Source organism: Cibotium barometz, chromosome 33 (genome assembly GCF_041138505.1).
Source record: "Cibotium barometz isolate CiBa-2024 chromosome 33, ASM4113850v1, whole genome shotgun sequence".
NCBI lineage: Eukaryota > Viridiplantae > Streptophyta > Polypodiopsida > Cyatheales > Cibotiaceae > Cibotium > Cibotium barometz.
This window is the reverse complement of record NC_141078.1, coordinates 37,774,748-37,788,064: the sequence shown is the minus strand read 5'-3', so window position 1 is coordinate 37,788,064 and position 13,317 is coordinate 37,774,748. Positions and strand designations below refer to the sequence as shown.

At 39.5% G+C, this 13,317-nt stretch overlaps 1 protein-coding gene across 2 annotated transcripts in view; it reads left to right on the top strand.

The window, feature by feature from the left end:
* The window catches only part of LOC147619538 (pentatricopeptide repeat-containing protein At5g27110-like), a 47,627-nt gene extending 38,744 nt beyond the window's left edge, over positions 1-8,883 (top strand). Inside the window, exon 3 of one of the 2 annotated variants that reach the window (XM_086773227.1) lies at positions 8,859-8,883. The gene's annotated coding sequence lies outside the window, so the exon portion shown is untranslated. Of the gene's footprint in view, positions 1-4,988; positions 5,552-8,858 lie in introns of those variants that run through there. The other variant, XM_086773226.1, reaches the window with a different exon arrangement.
* The last annotated feature ends 4,434 nt before the right edge of the window (positions 8,884-13,317 follow it).

The window sequence follows — 13,317 nt, the reverse complement described above, 5'->3', positions numbered from 1 at the left end:
ATATGGCTGAAGCCCATAAAGTTGTACAATATCCCATGGCAATAACAAGTGGCCAATGGCTCAGATACATGCCCAGTGGCTCGGAGACAATCCCATAAAGCTGTCCATAAACCCATATGAATGAATCATAAGCCCATAAAGTTGTCCATAACTCCATATGGCTGAATCATAAGCCCATAAAGTTGTCCATAAACCGATATGGCTGAATCATGAGCCCATAAAGTTGTCCATAACTCCATATGGCTGAATCATAAGCCCATAAAGTTGCCCATAAACCGATATGGCTGAATCATGAGCCCATAAAGTTGTACAAGATCCCATGGCAATAGCAAGTGCCCAATGGCTCAGATACATGCCTGATTGCTTAGCAAGTGTCCAATGCTGTACATGCATAACCAATTAAAAAGACAAATGCCCAACAACTGACAATCATAATATAATGATCAAATACCCTTGCCTTGAAGATTTCTTCGCGATGGAAGTCTTCTAAACGCTCATCAAATCAAGTAGAGAGCTTGCTTCAAGGTTTCTTCATGATGGGAGCCTTCAAAACAGTTCCCAACAGTCGTATACTTCATGGGCAGCCTTGCAAAGAGAGAAAGGGAGAAGCCAACAGTAGGGCAGCCTGTAGGAGTGGTATAGAGCCATAACCTTGGAGTAGGAGAACCACCAAGAATAGAGAAGACATGGTAGAGGCTAGTTTGCAACAATAGAGTGTGCTCAAATGAAGAGAGAGGGTTCCAATTTATAGATTTGGGGCTCTCATGAACTAGAATGGCAAGTAAAAGCTATAATGAAAAGCGCAGAGCTGAGGTGACAAGTATGAGGACACTTGTCTCACTTTGATTCATTGTCGTGTCACATGTCCCAATTCAAGAGATGGTTTCCCCCTCCCCCCACATAAACTTCATCTTCAGCAAGTCCCCCCCAATTTGCTTCACTTACGGATGTAGACATCTATGTCATGGGCAGTGGTGTGTGAACACTCTAGGACGAGCCGGGGCACTTTTTCCCTCACTTAAAGGTTTTTTTCGTGTGCACAAGAACACACTATCTCACTTTTGGGAGTGTGTGTGTGAAGCTACTTCTATACTCTAGGTCATTTTTACTTATCATTTATGCTTGCATTGTGGTACACTCAATTATCGTAGAGTATTGTGCCTCCTTGTTCACAATCATTGTGTGTGTCTGTGTTGTGCATTGCTGCAAACCCTATCCCTAATCCCAACATTTGGTATCAAAGCCAAGGTTTAGTCGCACCTGACCGTACACGTGTGAAGCCGTTACTTGTTGTTCATGCACCACGCGTTTGCCGTCCGTACACCTGTAGCAATCGTACACATGCGCAGACCTCCCAGCCTGCTACTTTGTGCATCACTGCCCAACACACCCTGTGCAGCTTTGCAAGAGCTCCACGTCAACAGATACAACAGCCGTCCATGTCCGCGGCTGTGCACCTGCCACATGTGCTCCAATCAAATCTTTTATGTAGGAGGGAAATTTTGGGGCTTTGAAAAATTCGGCATCTTGCAACAAAATTGCACCAGGTTTTCTTTTAAATTGAGTCCAAAATCGACAAGCTAGAACACCATTGGTGCCAAATTTTTGGGGCTTTTTGCAAAATTGACTCCCGAGTCCCAATGGCTCTAAAATTGGCGTTTGATTAGTAATTTCTATCCCTACACTTGAGATTTCAATACGTTTTCAGGTTTACCGCCCGCTAGCAGTGAGCCACTCCACAGCCATATAGGTTGCATTCAGTGGACATTGCATTTGCAATGTGTTTGGACACTTGCAACGTTTGGGTGAGATATTTTGTGCAGGTTATTATGGCTGGCAATGATGTATTCGGCATGCAGCTGAGGACAAATGCACCACCCCATCCACCACCCTCCGTGATCAACCAAAGTTCAGTTAGTATGATAGTAAGTGTCATCATTCTACAGTTACACAATTTGTTCATCAACTTGTTGCATATTTTCTATTGGCTAAGATTTCAGATACTCAAGACAGTGTAATTCACTCGGTCGGGCGTGAGCACTACTACTTGGACACAACACAAGACAAAGAGCTGAAAATGAACAATTGAACAATGACATCACATTGGGGCCGGAACACACCCCCCTCCCCCCCCCCCTCTCTCCCCCTCCTCTCCTTTCTTTTCAATACTAAGTATATTATTGGAGTATTTTATTTTGTACAATGTTCCATGGGCTCTTTAGCCAGATTTGTCATAAACAAGTGATATGAAAACATGTACCAAACAATATATTCGGTGATGTTTCCATCGATGTAGAGCCTTTCGAGCAACACCCCACTTCTCGTTAGAATGAAGCAATCTCGAAATTGTCAAGAAGGGGGAAGGGGGGGGGGGTGGGGGGGAGAGGGGGCAACCGTGAAAGTTGTGTCAAAAATAACAAAAAGGCCACCTGGAGGGGGGCAAGCATGAAAAAAATGGGGGGAGGCAAGTGTGAAGGGTGACCATGGGGGAGGCGAGTATGAAAGTTGCCATGGGGAGTGAGTATGAAAGTTGCCATGTAGAGGCGAGTATGTAAAAATGGCCATGGTGAAGTGAGTATAAAAAGTGACCAAAGGGGGGGAGAGATGGATAAGTGTGTTTTTTTTTCTCTTTTTTTTTTCTTCTTTTTTTTTGTTTTATTTTTCAAAAAAGAACGGAAGAGGGGAGGCTATCAAGAAAGATGGGGTGGAGGATTAAAAATACTAACCACCTTGGAGGGAGGGGGGGAGGCGAGTATGAGAAATTCCATGGGGGGAGGCAAGGATGAAATTTTGCATGGGGAGTGAGCATGAAAGGGATGACGCTGAAAGAGATGCTAAGTGGGGGCAAGTATGAGAGAAGGTATTGGGAGGTGAGCATGAAGGGGAGGAGGCGAGTGTAAAAAAGGGGGCGAGTATGAGGAGGGGCCAAGAGGGGGGGTCGAACACCGTGGCTAACTTGGAGAAGATCAAAGAGGTTCACGGCCATCTTATTCTCCTAGAGTAGATCTTCTACAGAGAAGGGTGGAAGCTGTGGTTTGGATTGTGAGAGGAAAGAGATCGGTGGTTTTTCCGACAAAGAGGGATGGTTGTGGAGGTCCTTGAAGGCTTGCAAGGATCGGTCTATCACCTTTCGAGGAAGTGGACGTTGGTATCATTGGGCTCCTCCCCTGCATGGGTTGGTTCTTTCGGCATGGCTTTCTTTTGTGCATGGGTGACCACTATGATGGAGGGTGGATCCACTGGAATAGTTGGTGTGGGTGTGACGGGCACACCAAGGATGGGGGAGGAAGGGTTGTGTGTAGCAAAGCAATTGGGTGGTGGATTTCATACTGAAACCAAGTGGGCAGCCGGAACTGGTTGGAATGTGAAGTCGATTGAAGTGGATGCCTGTTGTTTGGGGCAATCCCGGTTGTAATGATCCTTAGATTTTGGACAGTGCCTACATGGTGGTGCACCTTCAGGAAGGGGTCACCGGCTTTGGTAGTGGCCATACTTCCCACATCTTAGTAGAGGACGGGGTGATTACAAGGTGGGGGAGGGTGAGTCGGATGGTTGAGGGGGGCTGTTGCAGGAGGATTGGGAATGAGCGGTGGAAGATAGGTCACTTGAGGACTAGGCTGGCAACGGAGAGGTGTGGCAGTGTGGAAGGTTGGCGGAATGGTAAGAGAGGCAACGGCATAATGGGCGGAGTTGGGGGTTGTTGAGGCAACGGCCTAATGGGCGGGATTAGGGGTTGTTGAGGCAGGTTGAGGGGTTTGTTGCTAATGAAGTTGATGGAATCCCTTCAGATAGTAATAGTCTTTTATCTTCATGTCCTCCCTTTTTGCAGAAGTAGTACCTCCACTTTGGACATTCTTGAACGTTGTGTCCCAGACAGCAAACATGTTGATGCCATGCACATGGCAAGTACATAAGTTGGTGTGTCAAAGGCCTTCTAAGTTCTGGTAGGCTTCAGTGGTATGGTATGCTGGAGTTAGACATGGGCCTGTGGGATTGTGCCCAAGCCCTAGCCTTGGCTCGGGGATGATCGGTGGACGCCGCGGTCGTGGTTGGGAGGTGAGCTAGCTTGCTACCTCATGATTTGGGTTTGTACTAACCTTTGCTTCAACTGTGATTAGGGTAGAGATCTTGTGTGGGGGACTTTACACAACTGCATATCTTCCCGGACATCATTTTTTTCTGTTTTTTTTTTTTCAACCGGCCTTTGACCCAAGATCCTCGGGTAGTTACCAATTTTACACCGCCCATAGGCACCCAATTATCTGCCCGTAGGTGATGCTGCCGAGGAGGCACCAAGGGGGGTTTTGAACTCAGGACCTCTTGGTCCTAGGCAAACACCTTTACCACTTGAGCTATCACCTCATTGGCTCCCAGACATCGTTTTCCTGGACCATGATTTTGACTTTAGTGCCATATGGGTTTGCTTATGGTAAGGTTTCACTACATCAAGAAAGCATGTGGATGAGGTGGTCCCCAAGGGCGTGCACTTGCCTGCCAAATTCCATATCCTTCTGATGCATTCTTTGAGCAGCAGGAATACGGTCACAGGTAATAGAGGGATACCTTGTTGATGCACAAGGCCGGAGAGCCCCTCCATTGCAACACTTTCTGTACTTAGGGCCTGCTTACCATTACTACCTGACTGTTAAACAAGTGGAGGATTCACCATAGACCCTCCTTCATGTTTTGTGTGTTTTTACAACAGGCAGCATAGTGAGCTGTGGAGGAAATTTGAATGATGAAGGCATCCATGTATCGCTTGGAGAAAATCCTTTGCTGCAATAAAAAAGTTGAAAGATTCTGATTCAGAAAGGAAATTGTGTCGCTGCTGTTAACTGTTGTCGTGGTCTCTCTCTCTTTTTGGTGGATGTTAACTGTTTCTTGAGTTCCCTCCCACCCCCGCAGCCCAAATAAAAAATAAAAAATTGTCCTATGGGTTGGGGATCTTTTTGTAGAGTCTCTAAGCTAGCTTTCAACCACAACTGCAGGGAACAAAATAGGCTTGTTCTGCTAAGGTCTAGCCGGAGCAGAAGAAAATGCAGAAGCCGAAGGAGGAGAAGCTGAGCTATGGTTGCCGGCCTGGCCGTAGCCACATAGAAGAAGAAGAAATAGCAGCAGCAGCAGGAGGCTGCAACGACGAAGAAGAACGAGAACAATGAGGGCAAGTAGGCAGGTTTCAAGTCGCCAAGGCTAAGCCTCTCCATCTTCTGGGTCCATCAGACGGAAAGGATACCTTGCAAGACCTTGCCCCTTGCTTGGCTGGTTATGATGTGGTTGCCATGGCCTGCACTCCAAAGCTGGGGCCTTGCAGTCATCCTCCCACCTACCAGAAAGCTTGCCCTCCAGACATCATGTTCTGCAAGGACCTTGTCTGTTTCACCTGTTAGCAAACTCTTTTGCATTCAAATTCATCAATAATTTTTTGATTAGGGTCGATGGTAATCCGTGTTTGTGATCAGTGGCAATCTCCTGTTCAAGATCATAATCTTCTGTTTAAGATCAATGGTAATCTTCTGTTTCATAGATTAATGGTAATCTTTTGTTTGATATCGATGGTAATCTTGTGTCTATGATCAATGGTAATCTGTCTGTCTCGTCTCTATTTAAGATCAGTGGTTATCTTCGTTTCTATGTGTGTCTAAGATCAAAGGTACAATTCTGTTCTTTCCATGCTTGGTGATTTTCTCTTATTTCTGTGTTTAAGATCGATGGTTATCTTCTGTTTCGTCAGAGTTATAAGGTCAGTGGTAAATCATCCATTCCATGGATTAATGGCAATCTGCCAGATTTTATATTCATACCAGTCTTCAAATCAGCAATGCTACAATTTTAATTTCCCTCATGTGGCAGCTCTCGAGACTATAAGAGATCTTTGTCACAAAAGCCACCTCCTTGAGGCACTTCATTGCATGTCTGTCCACCTCTAGTTAAATTTATTTTTTTTGTGTATGTGTGTGTGTGTGACTGGACAGGAGATGTGGGTATGGGAGAGAGATTATTAATACATAGCCAATACGCGCGCGCGCACGCACACACACACACACCCTTTTCAGTCTGTCCATTGCAAAACAAGATTTACAATTTTTTTCCCTAGAAACTCATATAACTTCCTAAATTATTGTATAGTATATCATAAGAATTATTTATGTATTTTAACTCTTGAATTTGATTCTAATATATCTTGCTGATGGCACTGTGAGGGAATTTTTGTTGACGAGGAAAGTTCACATCATGGGCATTGCGGGTCCTGGGGGTTATACGTGGTTGAGTAGCCACATCAACACCATACACAAGTTCTGTGTAACATGCTGGCTCTTGTTGCAACATTGAAAACTCCTCAGTAGTAAAACAATCATAAGTTGGCCTAGAAAACCCTTACAGAAAAATTCCGATTATACTCTCTTTTAGAACTTTCTTGAATTCCATCCGTTTCAAAAGTTATTAGGGCATCTACACAGGTTTTGAAAAGAGTAGGGTTTTATAGAAATGGCACACATACTTGTAGGCATCCCCATACCAAATCCACTTAAATGCAAGCTTTATAAGCTTCTTCTAAACCATTGCAACTTCAATTTCTTTTAGGCAAAACAAGGCCACATCATTCTCAAGAAAGCCACAACTGATCATGCACAATTCTATGTAGGCATCCCAAAAACCATAGCTGATCGAGCCCAAACGTGACTTTGACTCCCACTAAGAACAAGATTTCTCTTGAATAAAAACACCTATTTAAGATGGCCATCATCAGTCATGTAAAACTTCAATTCAAATTGCCAAAGGAGATGACCACAAAGGAGCTCCAAAGACTAGATACATAGAACACCAAAAACTATTTCAATTTTGGAAAAATGAATCAAAATTGCATAAATCCCCAAGTTGGATTTGGAAAAAAATTAATGTCTCTTGAATTTCAACAAATTGAAGTGGAATTGCAAAAATATAGGTTAGGGTTTTTATAATTTTACTTCAAATTGGTGAAATTGCAAAACCCCCAAAATTAGATTTGGAAATTTTTTGCATTTTTAGCTCAATTGTAGTGAAGTTGATGTAACATTGTAAAAATTCCCATATCCAACTTAGAGAAAATTTCACCAAGTGAAATTGAAATTGTAAAGTATCCAAATTGGATCTTGAGATTTTGGAAATTTTACTTTTTATTCATTGAAATTAAAGTGACAATTCCAAAATTCCTAATAATTAGGATGATCCATTTATAAAGATGCATGTAAGAGTCGAGTGTGATTTTTTCGTGAGCTTCTACATGCGAGCTTTCAATTTTAGTGAAATTTTTTCCAACTCTCAAGACAATCACACCAAGTTTATAGCATCAAAATCAACACCATAGTAACAATATATTTACCTATCACTCAAGATATTTACACATAACCTACATTATTTGAGCGATTACACTATTTAAGAGAAAAAGGGGACGAGACTCTAAGGGACTTAAATACATACATTATATTCAAAACTTTTTTGGACTGTAGAATCTGGTACTTTTAACATCTAACATGAGCTTAGATGGCCCAAAAATGGTAGAATCGAATTTAAACATGCCTATGTTTTCGACCATCTTTATTCGACTGGCTGATGCTTAGAAAAGGGGGGTGCTATGAGTCCCTGGACCATCAGCGTTCATGCTAACGGTCCAAGGATTGGCAGCACCTCCCTCTCCTGAACAACCGGAGAAAGATGGTCAGAACATAGGCGTGTTTACAATCGATTCTACCATTTTTGGGCCTTCTGAGCTCATTTCTAAAAATTTTCCCCAATGATCTAGAGTTCAAAAAAAGCTTGTAAATTTTTTAAAAAGCTCATACACGAAAGCTCGCAAAAAAAAATTCCCTATAAGAGTCCAAGTAGGGATGTCCCTCCCACCTTCCTCCCCCTTTTTTTAAGAATGATGAAAGAGTGTAGAGTTACCTATCATGCATTTGTAGAAGGGACCACAATTTTGATGCTCTTGGCCCTTGCTTTCCACGTGTGTAGTCCTCTATTTGTGCACCACATTCATAGGTCTAAACCTTAAAAATATTAAACCTTAGTACCTAAAGGTGATTCCTATGTTATACTTCTAGAAAAATCTTATCTACCTCATATGGACTCCAATTTATAAGCTTTTTGTTGGTGCGTCAAAGGCATGCCACTATAGGATTGATCTAGAAACCTAGATATGAATATATGAGATGATGCCACCATTATTCTCTAGTTGCTCTCCACAGATGGCACATGTGCTACTAATTTGTCTTCTTACAGTATCATCAAGAAAATGTTGTTTTTGGACGCAACCCATTCTCATGTCCTATCAGGTTGCTAAAAAAACATTATAGTATAGATGTAGAAAAAGGTATCTATTATTTAGACCCAATAATAATAATATTTCATTTCTAGAATTTTGACCTTACAGTGAATACTAACAAATGTGTGTTAGTCATTGAAGTCATTCATAGGTACATTACAAAATTTAATTTTTGTGTTGGGGTGGATAAAAGAGTGGAGCTAAATAGTAGGTTGAATGATCCACTTGCCATATGGGAAATGTTAATGTTCTGTATAAAAAGACAAAGGCCTAATGGTTAAAAAAGTAAATTTGTTGAAGGTTCATAAATCAACTATAGGCTAGTTCAAATTTATGTTGTTCTGGTATCATGGTTGAAATTTTAATAGTTTTTTTTTTTTTGTTGATGACAATGTTTTTGTTGGGTGTTCTTTTTTCCTTGAAATCAAAAAGGTCACTAGATTTGTATATTTTCTTTAGAAGAGAAAATTAAATGTTGAAACCATTTGAGAAAGGCTTTAGTTGTAGAGGAAAATAATTTTGATGATGATGAAAATGGTGATGTTGTTGCCGCCGGTAGATAAGGTGATGAGGAGAGTTGATCATTTGTATTGGAGGAGGATAACATTATGACACCTCCTTGAAGCAACCTCCCGAAATGATTTTGAAGAAAACAATGTGATGGCTACTCCTGTGGAGGTTGGATGCAATAGAGCCCTATATGTACACAAACAACATCTTGAGCTTCTTACAGGATATTCAATTTAAAAATTTTCAATTTAATCTAAACAAAAATATCGTCTCCATTTCACTAAAAAACGTATCTATTGGTTTGGGCAAAAGATAATTGCTGCTAGTGAGGAAACATTATTGTTGTTTTTTTTAAAACACAAGAAGCACTTTAAGGTCTTTTGTATTTACATGATTTTCTTGTCATAGGATAGATGAATTTAGCTCAAGGATGCATCCATTTCTTATTGCATTCATATTCCACCACTTTTGATCATGGTCTTTTAGAGTGTGGTTTTTATTTGCCAATAAATGGCACGTGGCATTTGGAGCTTATGTCCAAGTGGATGAACGTGGAAAATTATACAAAGAATAGGTCATATGTATGTTATGTCTAAATTCTCTATATGTGAATTCTCTATGTGTATGCTATGTCTAATTGCTCTATATGTGAATTCTATGTGTAATCTTTGATGCATATAATGCTCTATAAATGTGTAATAGTGTATGCATTCAATATGCTTTGTTACCATACGCATGAATATAAGCTATTATTTGTAGCTACTTTTAATAATGCAAGCCATATTTAAGCTCTATATAAGGATTTGCATTCTTTGTGTATGAGTTGTATATGTATTTGCACTCTATATGGTAGGTCACATAGGCATGCCTAAAATGATCCATGCATCTACACTTAATAGGTGTATACTTTTGATGATATTGTCTTAATGTTTATAATCATGTGTGTGTGTGATGCTATGTGTATGATAATGATAATGCTCATGCTATGCATGCTTTGTATGTGTGGTTGTACTCTATGTGGTTGGTCACATAGGCATGCCTAGAATGATGTATACATCTACACTTAATAGGTGTCTAATTTTGATGATACTATGTCTTAATGTTGTGTATAATCATGTGTGTGTGATGTTATGTGTGTGATAATGGTCATGCTATGCATGCTTTGTATGCGTGTTTAATACTTTATGATGCACATGTTTATGGTATGTATTATATCTAGGGATGATATTTGTGAGCATGATGATATGTGTATATTGGGTTTTTAGTGGTGGGCATGTCTAGTATCGCATATCTAGTATCACATGTCTAGTACCACATCTCTAATATCACATGTGTATGTGATGCTTTTGAATATCTATCAATCACATGTGTATGTGATGTGTTGAGTGATGGGCATGCCTAGAAGTGTGATGGGTAATGCCTAGTATGTATGCTTTGTGTGATGGGCATGCCTAGTATGGTATGCGTGTAGCAACATTCAATGCAATATGTTCTTGCTTGGTTCTCTAGTGTGTGTACATACATGCTATGTGCTCATCTTATTTATTATTTGATGTGTGTTTTATTATATGTACACAAGTAGGTTCTTGCTTAATAAGCTTGTTATACATGTTTATTAATGCTTTACGTTATGGGTATGTCTAGTATACCTACTATGAGTGTGATGTTACGTATAAGATAAGGTTGATAGTTTGTGTAGATTGCACATGAATGTGATGGTGCATTTACAAGAAGTTTGCATAATTAGCATGTGTGTGTGATGGTATGTGAATGAGCACAATGCTTGTGTTTTATGGATATGACTTTTGTGAAGTTTGTACCATTTTCATGTCTTGTATTTAGGTATATCAATGTGCCTCGCTTGTGTTAATGGTTTCAAGTACTATATGTATTGCTAAAACTGTAAATTATTTGTGTTTGATCAATTGTATTAACATAATAATACTATATGTTTTTTAAGATTATACATTAATAGTGTTTAATTAGTTCTATTAACATAATAATACTATATGTATTGTTAAGGTTATAAATTACTATATGTATTGTTAACACTCTTCTTGTAATTAAGCCACAAAAGTGTAAAGTGGCTCAAAACAGTTTTATGTAATTCTTATATAACTTTCCTACATGATTGTATAACTTGACAAAACTTCTTAGCTTCTCTTTTTAGACATATATATAAAAAATGAGTATTGTTTTCTTCAAAAAGTTCAAAATAAAAAATTCATGTTTCAAAAACTAGTAAAATCACCAAAAATACCATCGTGTAATGCAATTTGGGGGTTCAAAAATGTTGACAGTTTTTGTGTAAACAATATGATAGTTTCATAAATGTATTGGATACATATGAATGAATTCTTCATAGCATTTTTTGCCTGCTTAAAAATCTTTTGAGGTGTTTTCTAGAAGATTTACACAAATTTGAACGGTTTAGCCAAATGACCTCAATATCACTCCTTTTTTGGTCCATTATTTTTTTTCAACTCGTATCTAGTCTTGGGCGTATTTCCTTGAGATGTTTTTATTCATAGAGTTATAGTTAAGAAGAAACAATTTATTTACAAAAGTCTTTAAAAGCCACAAAAGTGTCTTTTTCTTTACAAGACTAGTGTTAAGGCTATAAATTACTCAATTATAAGATTAACACGTTATGGTGGTACATTCATCTTGTATACAGTAATGTGGGTGGTCCTCCTACCATAAGCTCCTCTTTTTTTACTACCTAGAGGAGTAAAAATATTCTAATAATTGACTTTTCCTTTTATGTGGCCGGGGGCCCGGGGGTGGATATTAATTTTTCCAATGCTTTTCTTCATAGAGGGTGGGAGAGAGATTGTGAGGCCTAATTAGAGAAACCGTTGGTCAATTCTTCTTCTAAGAGTTGATTATTGACCTCCTCAACATGCTGATTCCATCCATAATTGTTGACCTTGTTCTCATGAAGAATTGGAAAAACCCACTTTTGAGAAAGAAGGATGGCTTTTGGTCTTGCAGAGATGGTTTTCCACCTTTCTTTGAACCTTTGGTATTTTATCCTTGTACAACCCTTCAACCTTAGGCCTTTTTCTTCAAAATTTCTTCCATCACCTCCATAAATTGACCTTGCGAGTGACTTAAATACCACTGTCGGGAGACTCTGATACCAATTTTAGGAGACAAAGACCAAAGCATATCAAATTACACAATATCAATAAAATCAAATTGCACCAACCATAGATAATACTCAATATTGGGTCCAATTTTCCCCCACACATAAGTAAGCCCATGATTCACTATAGTGTATTTTAATTGATTATTCTCAAAAAGAGCTTTTGGGGCTCAAAATAGCTCTCAATACGAAAATAGCTTGCTTTTCTTTATGTGCAAGTCTTTCTTAAAATTGGGTGATAACCTTTTAACCCAATTATATTTACAACCTTTGCATCAAAATTAAATGTCTACAACAGAGATTTCACATGCTCTATGAAAATTATTGCTCGATGCAACAATAAATAATGTGGATGATGCCCAAAATAGAGTAAAAGACATCCAACACAATGAAATAATTATCTGTCGCCCGTCGCTCGCGATGCCTAAAGTTGAGTATCTCAAAATCTCCCTGACCACCACTACCATCGACTTGCTTGCATTATGTAATCAAACGATCTACACTTACATCAACATTAATCAATTAATTAACTAATTGGTAATTAATTAATTAAATACCAATACAAATATCCAAATATAATTGAGATGATGCAACCAATACCACACACATATACAATCACATACATGTGATCAAATATCCACATACAATCTAAATATAATTGAGACGATGCAACCGATACCACATGCATATACAGAGTCACATACATGTGATCAAGGTTGGCTACCAAAACATGTTGAAATGTCAAGCTCGTATACAGCTGGAGGATAGCACATGGGTGCTGACAGAGTGACAGTATGGTAGATAGATATCGTGTGGTGTGTTTATGACCGCGTCCAGCTGGTCATGTGTGGTGTGGAGATTACATTAGGTTTACTTTGTAGTGTGGACACAACACTATGTTGTGTTCTCCTTTGTGTGTGTGTGAGAGAGGGTGACTATGGCTTCTCTCTTTCTTTATGATTGATGGATATGGATTAGGGTTTGCTTCTCTTGTGTGTGCTCTCTCCTGCTTCTGTTTTTTATCATGGTATCAGAGCCTAGATCTCATTAGCTGTGTTGTGAGAGTGAGTGAGAGAAGAGGGAAGAAGAAGAAAAAGCTGTGAAGGAAGCCATTGGAGCTTGGAGCAAAGGAGAAGCTGTGGAGCACACACCGGCATCAGATCTGAGAGCTAAGGACCATTGGTAAGTGTAGCAAGACCCCCTCTGCGGATTGCAGGTATCAAGAGCAAGTGTAAGAGAAGATTAAAGGTGCAAAAGCAAGCAGAAAATTTCTGTTTTGAAGCTTTAATGGAAAGCTTATGAAGGAGTGTGTCTTGGCAAATGTATTGGATCAAATGCAAAGCAAACACTGAGGCTCTCA